Here is a 19,686-nt window from a genome sequence, read left to right as displayed (position 1 = left end):
TATTTGTTATATTTAACGAAAGGAAATTTATTCTTGATAACATCAATACATTTATTTTAAATATGACCTAATCGAAAATGCCAAAGGGTTTCTAGATCACTAGCACTGACATTAACAATATTGATGGTGTGTGTAGATTCGATGGGTTTGATTTTAAGTTTCTAGCAAGATGGGATCCTGAGTATATAAAGTCTATCTTGCATCTTAGCAGAGCCAATCATTTTCAAGGAGTTTTTGTCTTGAATGTGACAACCATTAGAGTCAAAAGTAAGAACACAAGATAATTTATCAATCAATTTTGTTACTGAAAGAAGATTAAAATTGAAGCAAGGAATATACAAAACATCGTCTATGATATAATTTTGATTGAGAAAAACACTTCCAAAATAATTGACAATGAGTTGATTTTGTATTTAATAAGTCTTATTTAATTATTTTTGTAACATTACAAATCTTCATGAAAATCTGATATTTAAAGGAGAGACTCTATCATTATCCTAAATTGATCAATAATTTTGGTCATATTACTTTTATTTTTCGTCAATTTTATCTATTTTTATATTACTACAAGAAAATCATCAAATAGAAACCATTTTTTAGAAACCAAAATAATTAGTTGTAATAATAACTAAATTAGAGACCATTTTAGAAACTAAAAAAAAAGTTAGTTTCTAAATTAGTTTCTATTATTGTTAAATAGTTTCTAAATTGGTATCTAATTAGCAACCAAAGTTTTAACTATCAATTATTTAGATTCTAAATTTGGTAGCAAAAACTTTGGTTGCTAATTAGATACCAATTTAGAAACTATTTAACAATAATAAAAATTAATTTAGAAACCAAAAATTTATTTAGTCCCTAAAATAGTTTTTAATTTAGTCACTATAACAACTAATTATTTTTGTTTCTAAAATTGGTTTCTATTTCATGATTTTCTTGTAGTGTATTATTTATTAATAATTGATGTAATTTTGATTTATAATTATCATACATTCTACCAATTCATTTAATTTTAATATACGGGAGAAAAACAAATTTAATGTAATACATGTAAATATTATATTTTAAAAAAATTTCCGTGCATTACACGGGTCACGGGTCAAGATACTAGTCCTGTGCAATTTAAAACACATTAAATATGCACCACGTAAATTATTTATCTTCCCATTAGTATATCTTGGTCGGGACATCTTGTAATAATTACAGGAAAGCGTGTATCCGCGTAAGACACTGTATTTAATCACAACACACTAAATTGATCAAAGTAGTTGATCATCCTTAGAGTAGTTTTGGCTTGTTTGTAACATGGGAAAACATGGTGAGGAAGAAGAGTGTCTTGGTTTCACATATGATGTGTTCATCAGTTTTAGAGGGGAAGATATAAGGTACAATTTTATTGGGCATCTGCGTAGAGAGTTAGGTAGGAAGGGAATAAAAGATTTCAGGGATGATAAGAACATGAGGATAGGGGAAAGTCTTTCACCTGCTCTGTCGAAGGCCATTGAAGAATCTAGGATTTTGATCGTTGTGTTTTCTGAGAACTATGCATCTTCCACATGGTGTCTGGATGAACTTGTTAGGATCATAGAACGCAGCAAGATGAAGGAGAAGAAGCAGCTTGTTTACCCAGTGTTTTACCATGTAAATCCCTCAGATATACGGCACGAGAGAAATAGCTTCGGAAAACACATGAAGGCACAAGAAAATAAGATTGGAAAAGAATCACAGAGAATGCAGGCTTGGAGATCAGCATTGTCTCAAGCAGGTGACTTCCCAGGGAAGCATATTAAAGACGGGTATGTATGTAATTACGATAACAAAGCATTAAATCTTATTTCTTTTTCATCCCAAATCTCGAAAAAAATCATGTATTTTATGGAATAATAATTCACAACTAAAATAAAATAAAAATTAATAATGTTACTTTTACTGACAGAAATGAAATTATAATATTTGTTTATAAATCTAAATAGAAAATAATAGTATCGAACGTTTGGATAGTTGGCATGTTTTCAATTTTTGTACTAGACAAAATTATAACATTATATTGTTATTCCTGTATGAATTACTATAAAAAAAATAGTATTATTTATGAATTTTATTTACGAATTTTAATTCGTAACTAAATTCAGTATTATTTATGGATATTATCTACGAACAACATTACCTACTAATATTATCTACAGATCTGAATCTGTAGATAAATTCAGCATTACCTACTAACTATTATCCACAGATCTTCTTATCTACAAACTTTTACCCATGAATCTTATTACCTACAAACTTTTATCCACGGATCTTATTACCTACGAACTTTTACACACGGATCTCTATTATCTACCAACTATTATCATAATAACTATATACATAATATTAAAAATATTATTATTATATAATTAATTATAAAATCATAAATAATAATAATAATCATAACTAATAAATATAACATATTATTAATATTATAAAATTAATAATATTAATATAATAATATATGAATAATATTAATAATAATAAAAAATTAGTAATATTAATGATATTAATAATATAATAAAATTAATAATATTAGTAATAATAAAATTAATAATATAAGTATTTAATAATATTAATAATATAATAAAATTAATAATATTAGTAATAATAAAATTAATAATATAAGTATTTAATAATATTAATAATATAATAATATTAATAATATTAATAATATTAATAATTTTTAATAATATTTAATCATGTTAATAATTTTTATATTATTAATTATATTAATATTGATAATCTTACTAATAAGTATATTAATAATCATAATGTGACAACAAAACTTTAACGGTGTAATGTTAAAGTTTCTTTGAACATTCCTTAAGGAACTTGGCATCGTGTTCCACCTGCTACAGTTTAGTTTTAACTTTAATTATAATTGTTAATAATAATCATAAAAATTGGAATAAAATAATATTTATAAATAATAATTGAATTTTTCGTGTAATGAATGCACACATAGTCATTAATAGATACCATTTAATAAATATCATATGTATTTTAAGTATTTTGATCCTTTAAAACATAATACAGTGCGTGAGATTCCACCAAGATCTACCATAAACTTATATTAATCTTTGTCACTCCTTATTTAATGCCTAGTTTTTTTTACATATGACGTACATAAGGTTTTACATCATTGATATATATGGTACTCGAGAAATCTCAACCCTTACTACTTTATTTATACGATTCAAACTTGAAAATAACTTATAATTTTTTTTTATCGGCAAAGAATTAATTGAAATAAAGGTGACCACTTCAAGGGTGGCTCAACCGGTATACAAAACGGAAACAAAAAACAACAGCAGTTTGCTACCAAAGCATACTTACTGTAGTAGTAACCCACAAATCCCCCAGCCCATTAGAGGTCCACACCAGACCCAAACAGATCATCAAAAAGAGAACCAGCAGCTCCATGTTTGAGGTCCACATCACACCAACAATGCATCCAAACATAGGAGAAAAGAACTTGCTGCACTTGATTGCCTCATGCTTGGAGCACCAACTAGCAACCCTTTCCCAACCCAGTTTTGGCATCACAACAGGTGCATCATTCGGGGCTCCATGTACAGGCCAACAATCCACTGCATTTGATTGAAATCTGCCTTGCATCTAACGCACAAATTTGACAAAAAAATACCCCTTGAATAAAGCTTTTAAGGCCAAGCTACAATTCAAGAGTATAGATGAATCCTCCTACATTTGATGGCCCCTTATTGTAAACCAGTGAAATTCACTTGCACCCAGCCAACAGCTCCAACACAAACCAGCAAACCAGTACTAGCAGCACATGAGATGTGAGAAGTGAGGCTCCATACAAGGTAAACCAGCCACTTCAGGTTTAAAGACCATCTTTAAAACCATCACTACAGACAGCCGCTCCAAACATCATATTACCATGGGTTTTACTTCCAAAAACCATGTGGTTTGAATCTACCCTGCCTCTTCGTGTAAAAAACCAGAAAAAAAGAAAAAAAAACCTCTTCAGACAGTAACAACAACCACAAAAAGAGACCTCCTTGGAGCTTGTTTCACTGGTCATATAAACCCCCTTGAATAAGGTGTTAGTAGCCAACTAATGCACCAACAACAAAGGTCTGCGTTGTCGCTGATGACCCTTGTTAAAGTGGTAAACGTTAGACTTTTCCTGCTACCTCAACCATTGAATTAGACATTCCATAAAAAACTCCATCAGCCCTTCTATGGTTGCTGCAAGCTCCATGAAAATATTTAAGAGAGTATATCTTCATTTTCCTTCACATGGGCACCAAAACACCTGCACTGCCTACACCTCTTTTTCCTCAGTTCCTTAGACAACTCAGCTCTCTTGTCAGACCTACAACAGCACAGACAACACCCACAAACTGGTTTTCCTACATAGAAGTTGATAAATTCCCCTACAACTGTTTAGGCATAACTCGTAGACCAAGGTTATTAATCTTGAATATCAATAACCTACAATCCACCATCCAGTATCCAAAATGAAGCCACAAAAACTATGCATATTGCAGTTATCTTTTACACCAAAAGCTTATGGACTACTACATCCAAGACAGCTTTGTGTGTCCAAAAACCTACATCAAGTGAACTGCCCCTGCTTACAGATTCTGCAACGAATCCGCTACTCCACCCACCTCTTTCAGAACCAGACCACTTCTTGCTTCCTACCTCCTCCAAGGAAAAGCAACACTGCCCTCCCTCCTCCTCCAGGGCATCTTGGCTCCACCTAAAGCCACTTACTTATAGCTACTAATGCAGGACATTGGATTCAAAACCTAATATGCAAAAAGTAGTTAAAATTATGTGCCTTATGCTTCATCCATAACCACGATTTAAGTTAGGCCTTTTGGAACACTTTTTCTGCATTTGCAACTCCTTGGTTAAACACAACTGAGTTTCTATGCTCCCACATACACCGGACTATAGCTGCCCATACCCCTTTTCAAACCAAGTTTTGTTTATTACTACTCTGAGTCAAGTGGAAGCTCTCAAAGTGAGTTATAAGATCTTTATGTAGGACAAATAAGATTCCAATCCATTTAAAGCACAAAGACCAAACACACAAGGCATGTTTACATTCTAGGAAGAGGTGTTGACAGGACTCTTCTGTGGTCTGACATAAGGCGCAATCTGTAGTGTTCAACATCACCCCTCTCCTACGCAAACACTCTATTGTTGGCATTCTACCCAGCAGTACCCTCTAGGCAGAGATCGTCACATTTAGGAACGCCTTAATCTTCCATAGATACTTGAACGCATCAATTTGGGGGGCCCTTTCAGACTTTGCTAGGCATCCATAAGAAGAACTCACCGTAAAGCACCCAGATTCATCACCTCTCCACACCTAGGCATCCTTCTCTTCCTTGAATACATTGACCTTGGAGATGTGCATACCAAGCTCTATTTCGATCGGGGTTTCCCACTCAAATCTACCACGCCTCCACCTTAAGGTCTACCGCCACGCCGATTCTTCTCACACACCTACCTCTTCCATCTTTTGACCTTTGTTCAACGACAGTGAGTACAATCTGGGGAATAAAGTTTTGATAGTAGAGTTTCCAACCCACACACCCTCCCAGAATCTTGCTTTGTCTCCACTCCCTAGCTTCCATCCGACTTCTTCTTGAAACCATTCATCTCCTCTTCCCTCCTTACAAACCTTCAATAAATCTCTCCACCAATAGGATTGTAGTTTCACTGATGTTTGAGAGGTATCGAGTTTCATGCCATACTTTGAGTCCAAGCACTCCTTCCACCTTCCTTTCTCATTAGAGATACACCGCCATCTCCACTTAGCCAATAGCGCATTATTAAACTTTCAAATGTCTCTGAGGCCCAGCCCTCCTTCCTCTCTCGGTTTACATAAGATTTTCCAACTAACCCATGAGATCGGTCTCTTCTCCTTTCCCCAACCCCACAGAAACCTCCTTTGGATACTGATGATGCATTTGCATACCGACTCCGGAGCTCTAAACAAAGACAGGTAGTAAAGTGGATTGGCCGTGATAACAAATTTTATTAAACAAATTCTTCATGCCTTAGATAAGAATCTCCCTTTCCACACATTGAGCCTCGAGTTCAGCTTGTTCAAAATAGGCTCTCAGAAGTTTTTCTTCCTTGGATTTCCTCCCACTTCTAGGCCCAAGTAGGTAAACGGAATACCCATCTAAGCACAGTTCAAGGTCTTTGTATAGTAGTCAATATTGAAAATAACTTATAATTGATAACAATTACATATCTCCATTGGGGTGAGTATACCATATTACTTAGATAGGGGTTTTATGCAAGTTGTTGGCATATATACACCAATAAGAATATGCGAAAGTCAATTTCAGAGATTTATTCCTTATTCAAGCTCATATTTTGTCTGTGTCAAAAACAATATCTCTTACGCATATACGGTTCCATTCTTAAAGATAATTCTATTCCTATGATTCTATATATTTCAAATGATCTCTACCCACAGACACATCCATATCCTATTTCCTTTGTCATCATTTCTGACAAGTAGAATTGTTGGAAGTTCAATTTTACATGATTTTTTAATAGGAGTACTTACTCCAACCTACTTGTTGCACGTATTTCACACAACCTACAATGTTGCATCTAAAGAAAAAATGGTTAACGAGTTGCTCCGTTAATATGCACATAGGGCAAAAAAACATTATCTATCATTACTCCCTTACTCCTCCAGTTTTCTTTTGTTGCTACATGATTTAATCTTTATTACCTTTCATGCAAAATGTTGTATTGAGGGTAGCATCTTCACCTTCTAGAAAAAGATTAAACATGTTAGATTAAATTGGTATCTAAATTATTTTGTCATTAAAAATTAGTTTTTATTTCTTGATTTTCTTGTAGTGTTATTTGTATGGAATTTAACACAATGTATTGTTTTCTTCGAGACCATTGTTCCGATCATTCTTGTGAGAATAAAATTTTTTGAAACCTATTTTTGCAGTTCCATTTGAATACGAAGTAAATTTTCTACCTAGTGGAGGAATATCCATGATTTCAGTATTTTATATAAATTCATTAATTTCTATTGTATCCCTCTAACCATCTTGATTTATACCTCTTCTTTCATCTAAATTTCTTATTACGTCAAAATTCTCCCATACACACTAGATGTTGCATTCTTCTTCCTATCTTAATCTTACTATTTCATCCAAAATTACTAGCTTATCACTATAGTTACAAGGGGAGTACACATTCACTATTACTATTGACCTATTATTCTTTTTCTAGCTTCCTTTAACCCCTAAAAAAACTTGTATTTATAACCAAAGTTTCACATATGAAAGTATCCTTATGCCACATAGTTAAAATTTCCTGTACCCCATTTACAACTACAAAATGTTCCCATTCTATATCATTGTTTATTATATTGTAGCATCTTTCTTTATTGACTATTTCTAATTTGATTTCTTGTAAGATACTGCCACAACCTCCTCCTTATTAATCAATTCCTCTACAATGTTTAAACATATTATCTTCATTAATTGGATTCTATCTTCTCCCCCTTTAATATTTTCATCTCGCAATCTTTTTCCTTCATTGTCTCAATCATCTTTAAAATATTTTCATCCTACACTGTAAATTTAATTCTGATTTCCTAATCCAATTCACATAACCTAATATCCTCTACACTTCCATTTCGTAACAAAAAAGTCTATTGCTATTATTAATAGCAGAGTCAGATGCAAAGTTGCTAATGGTATGAGTTGTTAACTTCAATTAACGTTGTTGTAGTGGGTTCTTTCACACAGAGCGTAGTAAAGAGTCTCGATTATCTTTTTGTCCCTTGGTTGTTTCTCACTTCCACCATCAATTGCGTTTATTGAACACTGTAAACTCTAACAATATTTTCTCAATGAGTACCATGTTGTTCTCTTGGGTTCCTTCAATACCTCCTTAGATTTTGTATTTCTAAAATCTTGTTTATTGATGCCGACACTATAAGAAAATCATGAAAGAGAAATCAATTTTAGAGAAAAAAAATAATTAATTGTTACAGTGACTAAATTAGAGACCATTTTAGAAACTAAAAAAAATTGATTTTTAAATTAGTTTCTATTATTGTTAATTGGTTTCTAAATTGGTATCTAATAATAGCTACTAAGATTTTTCTACCAAATTTAGAATCTAAATAATTGATAGTTAAAACTTTGGTAGCTAATTAAATACCAATTTAAAAATTATTTACCAACAATAAAAACTAATTTAGAAACCAAAAAATTTGTTAGTTTCTAAAATTATCTTCTAATTTAATCACTAAAACAACTAATTATTTTTTGTCTTTAAAATTGATTTCTATTTCATAATTTTTTTAGTAGTAAGTCCTTAATATCAATGCCTTCATTTCTCATATTCGAACTTTGTTGGAAGTCATTACTAACATGACTATCATAAGACTTTACTTTTCTTAGATATAAAAAAAAAAAAATACAATTGGTAAGGGAAATTTAAAAGAAAAAATACTTTTTCTCTCTTAATTTTTCTGTCATCCAAAAAAAAAAATAATTTAGTTAAAAAATAATTATAGCCTTTTATAAAAGGTTAAACACCCAAAGTAAGTTGATCTTATGTAGAACTTTACTTTTCACAAACAAATATGATTCAAGTAATATACTTTATGGTATGCAGTATTGTTTTTATCACGTGTAGTTTGTTATATATAATATTCTACATCTTAATTATAATGGGATGTAATGTTTATATCATGTGTAGTTTCTTATATATAATATTCTACATCTAAAATTTTAGATTTTTTCAGGGTGTTAATTGATTTTGTTAGTCATAAAGTATAATTCTGAACACTATAAAAAATAATTTAAAATATAAAAATACTAATAAAAAATCCAAAGTGGAAAAAATTCCATTTTTTAATAGAATTTGATATTATATTTAGGTATTTTTCTTTATAAATTATTGAATTTTTTGTTTAGAATAAAATTTCTTTAACTTTTTCATCTCCAGTAAATTTTGTATAATGTGTAATCATTATTCTTTTGTGCTACTTGCTATGATTATCATTGCTTACTATCTAGTACAATAATCACAATCACTTAGTACAATAATAAAAAAAAATCATGATATCAAACAAATAATTAATTATTACATTCTACTCTTATAGGAATGATGAAAGCTATTGTATTGAAGAAATTGTTGGGAAGGTCAAGGAATATATAACTCCTAAACCTTTATATAGTGGTCAAAACCCTGTTGGACTTGACGCCTGCATAGAAGAAGTTATGTCACTTTTGGAAATGAATTGGAAATGAAGGCTGATGATAAAACTGTAAGAATGTTGGGCATATATGGACTTGGTGGAATTGGAAAAACGGAACTTGCCAAAGCTTTGTATGACAAAATTGTGCAACACTTTGATGCAGCAAGTTTTCTTTCCGATGTTAGAGAAAAATCAAACAGAATCAATGGCATGGAAGATCTACAAAAGACACTTTTATCTGAGATGTTGGAGGGGTTGGAAACTGAATTGGGAAGCACAAGTAAAGGAATGCGTGAAATAAAAGAAAAGCTTCAGAAAAAGAAAGTTCTTTTGGTTCTTGATGACGTTGGTGATAAAGATCAGTTAGAAAAGTTGGCAGGAGGGTGTAATTGGTTTGGTTCAGGTAGTAGGATCATTGTAACGACAAGGGAAAAAGATGTGCTAATTGCTCACCAAGTTGGAAATATTTATGAAAAGAAGGAACTTGATGACCAACATTCTTTAGAGCTATTTTGTTGGAATGCCTTCAGACAAAGTTATCCTAAAACAGGTTTTGAAGATGTGTCTGTGCGTGCTGTAGATTACACCAAAGGTCTTCCACTGGCTTTAAAAGTCATAGGCTCTGATTTAGCTACTTTTCATGAAAGTTTAGAAGATTGGGAAATGGCAATGGAAGAATATGAGAAGACTCCAAATAAAAAGATTCAAGATGTGCTTCAAATAAGCTACGATAGATTGGATAATAATGCCAAACAAATTTTCTTGGACATAGCTTGCTTCTTTAAAGGGGAGAGAACGGAATATGTGAAAAAGATACTTGAGGAATTTCGTTCAACATCCAACATGAAAGTACTTCTTAATAAATCTCTCATAACTATCGAGTATGACTGCCTGAAGATGCATGATCTAATACAAGATATGGGAAGAGAGATTGTTAAGCAGGAATCAACAAATCCTGGTGAACGTAGCAGAATATGGTATTATGAAGATGTTACTGAAATTCTAACAGAAGATTATGTAATCATCTACCCTTTTACTTTCTTTGTTTTCGATTTATACATTATAGTATTTTATATTACTGAAAATATGCAATTGATGTTGTTTCTTTGTACTTGTGTTAAAGGGAAGTGATAAGATTCAAGGGATTATGCTTAATCCTCCGCAGCGAGAAGAAGTAAATTGGAGTGGAACTGAGTTTGAGAAGATGAAAAGGCTCAGAATTCTCATTGTTCGAAACACATCATTTTCATCTGAACTTGAACATTTACCAAATCATTTAAGACTGCTTGACTGGGAAGAGTATCCTTCAAAGTCTTTCCCACCAAAATTTCATCCGAAGAAAATTGTTGTTTTCAATTTGCCTCGAAGTCGTCTAACATTGGAAGAACCATTTAAGGTACAATTCTATATCATATTTTCCTATTTTTGAAGTTTCAATTTTTCATTGAACAAAAACTTCCATATTTTATTCACATTAGTAAGTTAATAACTGTTGTTCCAAATAATAATTTTTATTGACTTTCCATTTGGCAGAAATTTCCATGCTTGACTATTATGGACTTTTCATATAACCAAAGTATCAAAGAAATACCTGATGTGTCTGAACTTCAGAATCTAAGAGAACTGAGACTTGATCATTGTAGAGAGCTAACTGCAGTACATGGATCTGTTGGTTTCCTGAAAAGTCTTGCTCATTTAAGTGTTTCAGATTGCACAAAACTCAAAAATTTCATGTCTGAAATGTTTCTACCGTCTTTAGAATTCTTTGACCTTAATTTATGTGAAAGCCTTGGTCACTTCCCAGAGATAAGGCAAGAAATGACAAAGCCATTGAAGATTTATATGATAAATACTGCTATTCAAGAGCTTCCAGAATCCATTGGTAAGCTTACTGGGCTTGTCTGTATAGACATATCAAATAACAGGGAACTTAAATATCTACCAAGTAGCTTATTCATGTTGCCCAATGTTGTTTCCCTCAAAATCGAAGCATGCTCCAAACTTCGAGAATCCTTCAGAAGTTTGGTGCAAAACCCTTCAAAAGCCAATGTTCGTCCAAAATTACGATCACTGAATGTCGAAAATGGTAACTTGTCTGATGAAGATCTTCTTGCAATTTTTTGCTACTTTCCAAAATTAAAAGAATTGATTGCTTCAGAGAATAATTTTATTTTTATCCCTTCATCATCAAGGAATGTGGTGACTTGACAAGTCTCGATTTGACTGAATGTAAGAAGCTTAAAAAAATTCCTGAATTCACTAACTTGAGAATTCTTGATGTTCATCATTGTTTCAACCTTGAAGAAATTTCAGAGTTGTCGTCAACTGTTCAGAAAGTAGACGAAGACTTTGTTTCGACTTAACTAGAGAGACATCAGACATGCTATGGCGTCAGGTATCATGACTTTATTACTTAAGTTAAATCTCGTACCATTATTTTAGGAAAATAATATTTTACAAAATTTCTAAAATAAATATAGAAGTTACAATTGAAAGTGTTATAATAATCTGATAGGTGAAGAAGGAAGGGGTACGTGGAATAGAAGTGGTGATGCCATTTACAACTGAGATTCCAGAATGGTTTAACTATGTGGGTGTCCAAAGGTATCCTCGTTTCTGGGTTCGTAAGAAGTTCCCTAACATTGCTCTGGCCATGATCTTCCACTTCCAAGATGAGAGTGAAAGGGACAAATTTGCTCGTCGCCGCGTTGTTGATCTGCGTTTACTTATCAACGGTCAATATGTTCCTTGCAAAAGGTCTCGCAAATTCAGAATTGAAGCAGAACACATCTTGATCTTTGATCTACGAGTTTTGTTCAGTGACAAGGAGTGGCTTGGCCTTGACCGACTTCTGATGAAGAAGGAGTGGAATCTGGTGCAGATTGCGTATACAGCCACTTCCTCCTTCGTGATAAGTGGTTGGGGAGCTTTTGTGTATGAAGACGAAACCAAAATGGATGATCTCCTATTCACTTCTCCCGATCTCGTGTATTCAGACGAGATGCCACTAACAATAGTTCGTACGAAAGATCCTATGGAGGAATATAAAATGACCATAGAGAGTTTAGGTCTGGACGAATCATTTAGGAAGACGTTGAAGGAATGGCTGGACAAAAAAGAAAGACGGGGGGTTGAAGGAACGCTTGAAGACCATACCATGCAAATTGTATTGGGAGAACTAAAGAGAATATCCCAGGATGCTGAGGATGCATTAAAATCAAAAGGGTCAGCTTTAGAAGATCCAAGATCCAAGCTGAGGCAGATTCTAGATGCGCTAAAAAATGATGATGGAAAGCCTAAAGTTATTATCATAGGTGAACTAGCGTTGGTAAGACTAAAGGATCCAGTGCATAATGTAGAAGAAGCTTCAACCTCTGGCCATACGGGAAGTGAGGAGGAAGGCTATGATCATCAGATGGAAGAAATAGTGAGAGAGATATTTGATGAAGGAATGACGGATGGACTTCTTGAGGCACAGAATAGATTTCCTTCTCTTGATATTATGGAAACCATAAGAGCTGCTTTGGAGAAGGGTTATAGGAATAGATGGAGACCTGAAGATGAAGCGCAAACATCAATTGAAACTAGGACATACATGAATGGAATTTACAGTGGACTCTTAGAAGCAAAGCTGAGGTTTCCTGATTTGGACATGTGGCCAACAATTAATACTGTGGCAAAAAGGAAAGGGATTAGACAAACTTTTGGATCACCCAATGAAGCAAAGCTGAGGCTTCCACATTTGGATTGGACTACAGGGACACCTCCTCACGACCCCCTGATGCAAATATTCATGATGATGAAGCAACAGAGTACTTTGGAACCGGAGGTCAAGAGTAAGCTCTTTTGGAAGTTGAAGGAGGAACACCAAGCTCTGCGTGACAAATTTGCACAACTTGAAAATGAAAATGAAAATGCTGCTCAGAACACAGCCAGCTCTGGGAAAAATCAATATGATAAGTTTGTTGGGAAGAGTCAAGAGAAACTTGATCGTGTGGCAAAGTATGAGAAGGTTAGTGTTGTTTTGAAAGGAAGATGTGAAGAATTAGGGAAGCTATACGATGGTGGGGTTGAAGGGTTCCAGGAATCAGAGGAGTTTGAAGATGTGATGAGTGCAATATACTTGAATGGAGTTAGGGGAGGAGTCCTTGAAGCACGTGCCATCTTACTTACTCTCCATACGGACATAGAAACTGATGAAGGTGTGACTGAGGATCCCGTGATTGTAAAAGAAGCTCCAACCAATGGCCAAAAGGAAAGTGAGGAAGAGGAAGCAATAACGTTGGAATTATGGTATGAAGGAATGACAGATGGAGTTCTTGAGGCACAAAATAGATTTCCTTCTCTAGATATTGATGACACCATTACCATTGCCTTGGCGAAGGGTTCTGGGATTGAATGGACACCTGAAGGGATGGAGATAATACCCTCAGCTGAAAATAGAACATACTTGAGTGGAGTTTACGGTGGACTCTTTGAAGCAAAGCTGAGGTTTCCTGATTTGGACGTGTGGGAAACACTAAATACTGTGGCTAATAGGAGAGGGATAAATACAGCTTTTGTATCACCCCCAGAACCAAAGCAGAGGATTCCACAATTGGATTGGACTACAGTGACACTTCCTCCTTCTCACGACCCTCTCATGCAAATATTCATGATGATGAATCAACAAAGTACGTCGGAATCCGAGGTCAAGAGTAAACTCTTCTCGAAGATGAAGGAGGTAAATCAAGTTCTGGGCAACAGATTTGCACAACTTGAAAAGAAAAATGAAAATGCTGCTGAGAACACAGCGAGCTCTTCCAAAAATCCATATGATGAACTGATTCAGAAATTCAACATTCAATATGATGAGTTTGTTGGGAAGAGACAAGGCAACCTTAATCATGTGGCAGAGTATGAGAAGGTTAGTGGTGTTTTGAAAGGAAGAGGTGAAAAATTAGAGAGGCTATTTAATGGTTTGGTTGAAAAGTTGCAAAAATCAGAGGAGTTTGAGGATTTGATGAGTGTAATATACTTGAATGGACTCGGAGATGGAATCCTTGAAGCACTTGTCATCTTACTTGGACAAAAAAACTGATGAACGTGTCAGTGAAGAGGCTGCTAATAATGAAAACATTGACTAGAATATTTGTTTAAAACTTATAGCATGTGTAAGATGATGTCGTTAAATTGTACTCTCTATGTCAATTGTTTTTTTTGAAATGTTCTTTCTTTTTGGTAATGATGTGTGTAACCTTAAAAATCTACAAAAAAAAATGTTATTTCTTTTTGTAAACAAATCAATTTAATATAAATAAATAAATAAATAAATAATGCAAAATCGAGCTTGCATTGCATGTCAAAATAGTTGATACAATGTTTCCTATTAATCATAGATAATTTACTCATTTTTTATTCAAAGGTAATGTAATATTTTAAATTTTTTTCAAGATAGAATAAATCGTTACCGGCAGATACACTTTGCATAAAAGTGGCAATTAAAGTAATTTTTTATTATTTATTAGTTAAAGTTGTGTCATTATACAACTTTTTTTCCGTAATACACTAGTTTATTAGTGTAGCATTGGGAACGGGTCTGATTTTAAGGATAATGGTCGTTAATCGATTGGTGTGATTAAGGTCATCGATGCAAATTAGAAAATTTTAAATAATCAGTCTTTGGCGAGAAACAAACATTTATTATATAATTAAGTCAATTAAGTTAATAAAAAGGTTGGATACGTAACGAAGAGATTTTAGTATATATCAAAGGGTACTTACTAGGTTAATAATACACTTATTTTTTGTCACTCTAAATGTTCTAGGTTTGAGTTCGCTAACACTCTTATCTGGAACATTTTTTGTGCCCACCATGGGACAGGTAAAACTTTCCTGTGCCATATCAATTTTAGTTATGAATTACTGATCATTATGTTGGGCACACGAAGAGCGACAGCCGCGGAAGAGGCGAATGGAGCGCCACAGCCTTATGCGACTTAGGTTTTGATGGAATGATGCAGGTTATGAGGAGGCAAAATGAGGAAAGGGCGGAAGAATTCAAGAGGGCTCGGGAGGGAGAGTGCAAAAGCGAGGGCTCAGAAGGGAGAGTGCAGAAGCGAGGGCTCAGGAGGGAGAGTGCAGAAGCAAGGGCTAGGATGGAGGAATATGCGAGAGTGCAAGAAAGGCTACAGAGGAAAAATGAGGAGCTTCAACGGCAAATTGAGGGCCAAATTATAGAGGGTCAGCGTTAGGAGGAGGTGGAGCCATATTTCCAACCATTCTCGGAAGAAATCTTGGGAGAGCCAATTTCTTTGGGTTATGTATTCCCGGAAATGGGGATGTTCATGGGAAAGTAGGATCCTAATGCTCACATCAAAATTTTCAGGGCTCAAATGTTTATTTGTGGAGGACCGAAGGTTGTCCAATGTAAGATGTTGGCTAGCACTTTAGTTGGAACAACACTGGATTGGTTTAGTAATCTATCGGGTGGAACAATCACGTCGCTATAAGTCTTCACCAGGTTGTTTGTTGCCCACTTTGCAGTAAACAACGCAAAGCCTCTAGAGGTGGCAAATTTGTTTGAGGTAAAACAAGCGAAAAGCGAGTCAATAAAATAGTTTTTGAAGCGTTTCATGGGGTGGTGGTACAAATTCCTATGCCTAATGAAGGCATGTTTGTGGAAGCCTTTATTCGAGGGCTTAGAGCAATAACATTTGGTGAGTCACTAGTCCAAAGGAGACCAAAGGACATGGCAGCCATCAACATTAGGGCAGCGTCTCACATAAAAGCAGAAGAGTTTACCATAAAGAAGTTAGATGAAGAAAGGAGGACTGAAGGACCGGTGGTCGGTATACAACCTGTATGTAATAGAGGCGGACCTTTGAAAGGGAAAAGGGAGGAGCAGAGGTTTGGTGGGCCGTATGGAGGTTTTAAACCAGTGAATGAATGGAGGTTGGGAAGATCGGAGTGGGCATCACCAAAATTGGTGGCATCTCAGGAGGAAATTGTTAAAGATGTGAACACAACTAGACTTTTGTACTTCCCAGAAAAGACAACCAAACATATGGGAGGAAACAAAAATGTTTGGTGTTACTTCCACAAAACATACGAGCAAGATACGGAAGATTGTTACACCCTTTCAAGGAAAATTGAAGGGTTGCTAAGACAGGTATTGTTAAAAGTTTTCAAGGCAAGAGAAGGAAAGGAGGAGAGACAAGTAGAAATATAGGAGGATCGGATAAGGAAGGAAGAGTCGGGGAGGGAGGTGGAAGGTAATCATGAGAAACCAACGTTGGGGGAATTGAACACAATTTCGGGAGGATTCACGAGTGGCGGTACATCAGCTATGGGTAGAAAGAGATATGCTCGGTCGGTGATGGTGTTATCAACCGAGGAGGTGTGTATGACGTCTTTAAACTTTACAGAGGAGGACTTAAAGGACGTTTTCCCACATGATAATGATCTTGTGATGATATCGGTGGTAATACGGAGCCAACGAATTCACATGACTGTAAACAACCATTCTTCTTATAATGTAATGCTGGGAAGACCGACAATAAATAAGTTATGAGCAATAATATCATCGATTCATATGAAGATGAAGTATCCTATGGGTGAGGGGACAATTGGGTGTTAAGAGTAGATCAGAGGGCGACAAGAAAGTGTTACGAAGTAAGTCTAAAAAATAGAAGGAGATGTATGCAGGTAGAACTAGAGGATAGGAATTTGGAGGGGGTAGAGTTAGATCCAAGGGTTGATTATAAGGGTGAACGGCCACAACCGATGGAAGACATTAAGGTCATAAAGTTGGATGGGGGGAGAAGTTTAAAGATAGGTAGCAAGTTGGAGGAAAAAGAAGAAAGGAGGTTGGTAGAGTGTTTGGGGGATAATTTGAGTGTTTTTGCATGGTTGGTGCACGATATACCAGGGATGGATCCAAATTTTATGTGTCATTGTTTGACTTTTGACCCTAGGGCTAGCTGATGTGATATTGGAAGGGTCGGACAAAGTGTTGGTTGAACAATCATTAAAAATTACATTTAAAGCAAGCAACAACCCGACTGAATACAAGGCTTTAATCGTAGGGATGCACTTAACAACAAATATGGGAGTTAGAAGAATGATAGTAAGGAGTGACTCTCAGTTGGTAACCGAGCAAGTATTAAGAAATTTCCAAGTTAGGGATTCGCATTTAGCTAAATATTTGGCCAAGGTGCGTTCCATGGCGATCTTGTTTGAAGAGTTTGGGTTGGTGTATGTTCCTCAAGCCATGTCATTCGGCCTCGGTGATTGGTCGATCGAGTTAGAATATATTTAAAGTGATTATAATAAATAGCAATTAAGGTAGTTTCAGAGACTCCTTGAGAATCAGAGACACATCCCACCAAATCCGGGTAACGTCTCAGGAAATCAGGAAACCTCCCTACAAATAAGTTAACACTGATATTTGATAAATTTGATTCATCATAAAAGAGGGCTCATGACCAAATACTATAAATAAAACCTCTACAAAGGAGTAAGGTGCGAGATAGGCGGAGAACAGTGTGGCTCTATCTCAAAGTGAGGTTGTCAGTTGTCAGAGTCATGGGAAAGTTGGAGTTTAGGATAGTTGCGTTTGATACACATTCAAACCGTAGGGCCTCACCCACCTCTCATCTCTCTTTACTTTTTAATAATATACTTTCATCTTTCTTTTGTTTTCCCCTTACTCTTCCACATCACATTTCCTTAAAAAACTCTGCACCAACTGTCAAAACATTTTTTTCCATTTTATAACTTCATGTTTTAACCACCAATACACTCTCAGAAATTTCTTATTTCCTCTTAAATTTGGAAATTATTATTTGTGTTCTTCATCTTCCTCCTTAAAATGTAACCAAGTAGTAGTATGTTGTAGTGTTTTTGTTGAGTGTTAACGTTTGTGATGGTAGGTCTCATCTGCATCTTTGACGTGTTGGATAAATTATCTTGAGCTTTGTGTTCATTTTTTATCAGTTTCACTATACACTCTTAACATAGAGTACTTACTTGATTATCGAAAAATCTTTTACATAATACTTCTCGACCTAGCATGAAGAAGCGAATCAAGAAGATGAAGGATGAAGAAGCAGTGAGCGAAAGATAAAAGACAATTATTACATTCATTTGCATCGAGCCTATATCAATTTATACAATTACACAAACTACATGAACACAAAAGTAGATGTGCGGCAATAATTACGATCCAATGTAGGGTTTCTCATATCTTACATTGGAATGCCAAGCTTTTTAATTTTAAAAAGCTATAATGTTAACACTTTTTTTATCAAATAAACACTCACTGACAAATTTATTTTAATAATATAATAATGCATTAATATTTTAATTTGAAAATAAAAATATATAATTAATTGTTAAAGGATTCTTATCTTATTATGAGTGGCCAAATATCAATGTTCTTAATTTAATGTGTTTGAATGGTTTTCTAAACAAACAAGTGGCTGGAAAGGGAGAGAAAAATCTGTCAAGAAAATGGGCTTAGATAACTTGCACAATCAAGATCAATGGAGACTGTTCAAATCAAGAAACCCACTAGAGACCTGTTTTAAAATATTTTTGCTTTGACATAGTGAGTCTTATATGTAAACTTTTATTAAAAAAATATATCTAAAAAAATAAGTAAAATATGTGTGTTCAATACTTATGAATATCTATTAAATATATTGGTTAAGAATATTGCACGGTAGGACTTCTTTTTACTATACTTGTTCTGGTTTCAAGATCTTTAATCTTTTTTTTTTTTTCTTAAAATTTTTTATTTTTTAAGGTTTTCAGTTTCTTGACAAATACTTATGATATAATTAAAATCTCAAGTCACTTTCAGTCTAATTTAAAAATATTAACTCAGGATCAGAATTGTATTACATTTGATCTTTTCACGTTTCACTTATTTCTAGTAGTAGTATTAGATCTTCAGTTGTAAATACGATTAAATTGAGTCAAATAAAATCTAATTGTTATTTGTGAATGTGTAATATTTAAAGATATAGCTAGTTCTTTTCGATTTAGTATGAGAAATTTTCACATAGTTTTTTTATCCCTATTATAGAGAGAATTTACTATCAAAGTCTAAACTTTTCTCTTTTTCTCTAGTTTATTGTGTTTTTCTTGGGTTATTTAAAAAAATTATGTGTGACAGACAATATTATTCAAGTGATTACATAAATTAAATGAAAATTGTATAATATTTAAAAGGAGATTTGAAGTGAAATTATACTAAACCATGAAAGTGCATGCATGACTTGGGTAGGCAACTACGCATGATATTTATATAAATTAGAAAATTTAGCACTGAATTAGGAGAAATAAGTTGAATATTTGCAGTAATCTTCACAGTTATTTTAGAAAAAACTGTGATTCCACCTTAAAGTATTTCAAATTTTTGGTCCATTAAGGTA

General features: G+C 34.0%; 1 pseudogene across 1 annotated transcript; it reads left to right on the top strand.

The window, feature by feature from the left end:
* Nucleotides 1-1,186: 1,186 nt before the first annotated feature.
* Nucleotides 1,187-14,550, top strand: LOC137827166 (TMV resistance protein N-like; annotated as a pseudogene). Its single transcript, XR_016514977.1, has 5 exons — nt 1,187-1,796; nt 9,173-10,285; nt 10,392-10,664; nt 10,802-11,663; nt 11,784-14,550. The product of XR_016514977.1 is annotated as a TMV resistance protein N-like (transcript).
* The last annotated feature ends 5,136 nt before the right edge of the window (nt 14,551-19,686 follow it).

The sequence above is a fragment of the Phaseolus vulgaris genome, chromosome 8 (genome assembly GCF_051622355.1).
Source record: "Phaseolus vulgaris cultivar YP4 chromosome 8, ASM5162235v1, whole genome shotgun sequence".
Classification (NCBI taxonomy): domain Eukaryota; kingdom Viridiplantae; phylum Streptophyta; class Magnoliopsida; order Fabales; family Fabaceae; genus Phaseolus; species Phaseolus vulgaris.
Note: the sequence above shows the minus strand (reverse complement) of the source record. Positions and strands in the feature narration are given on the sequence as shown.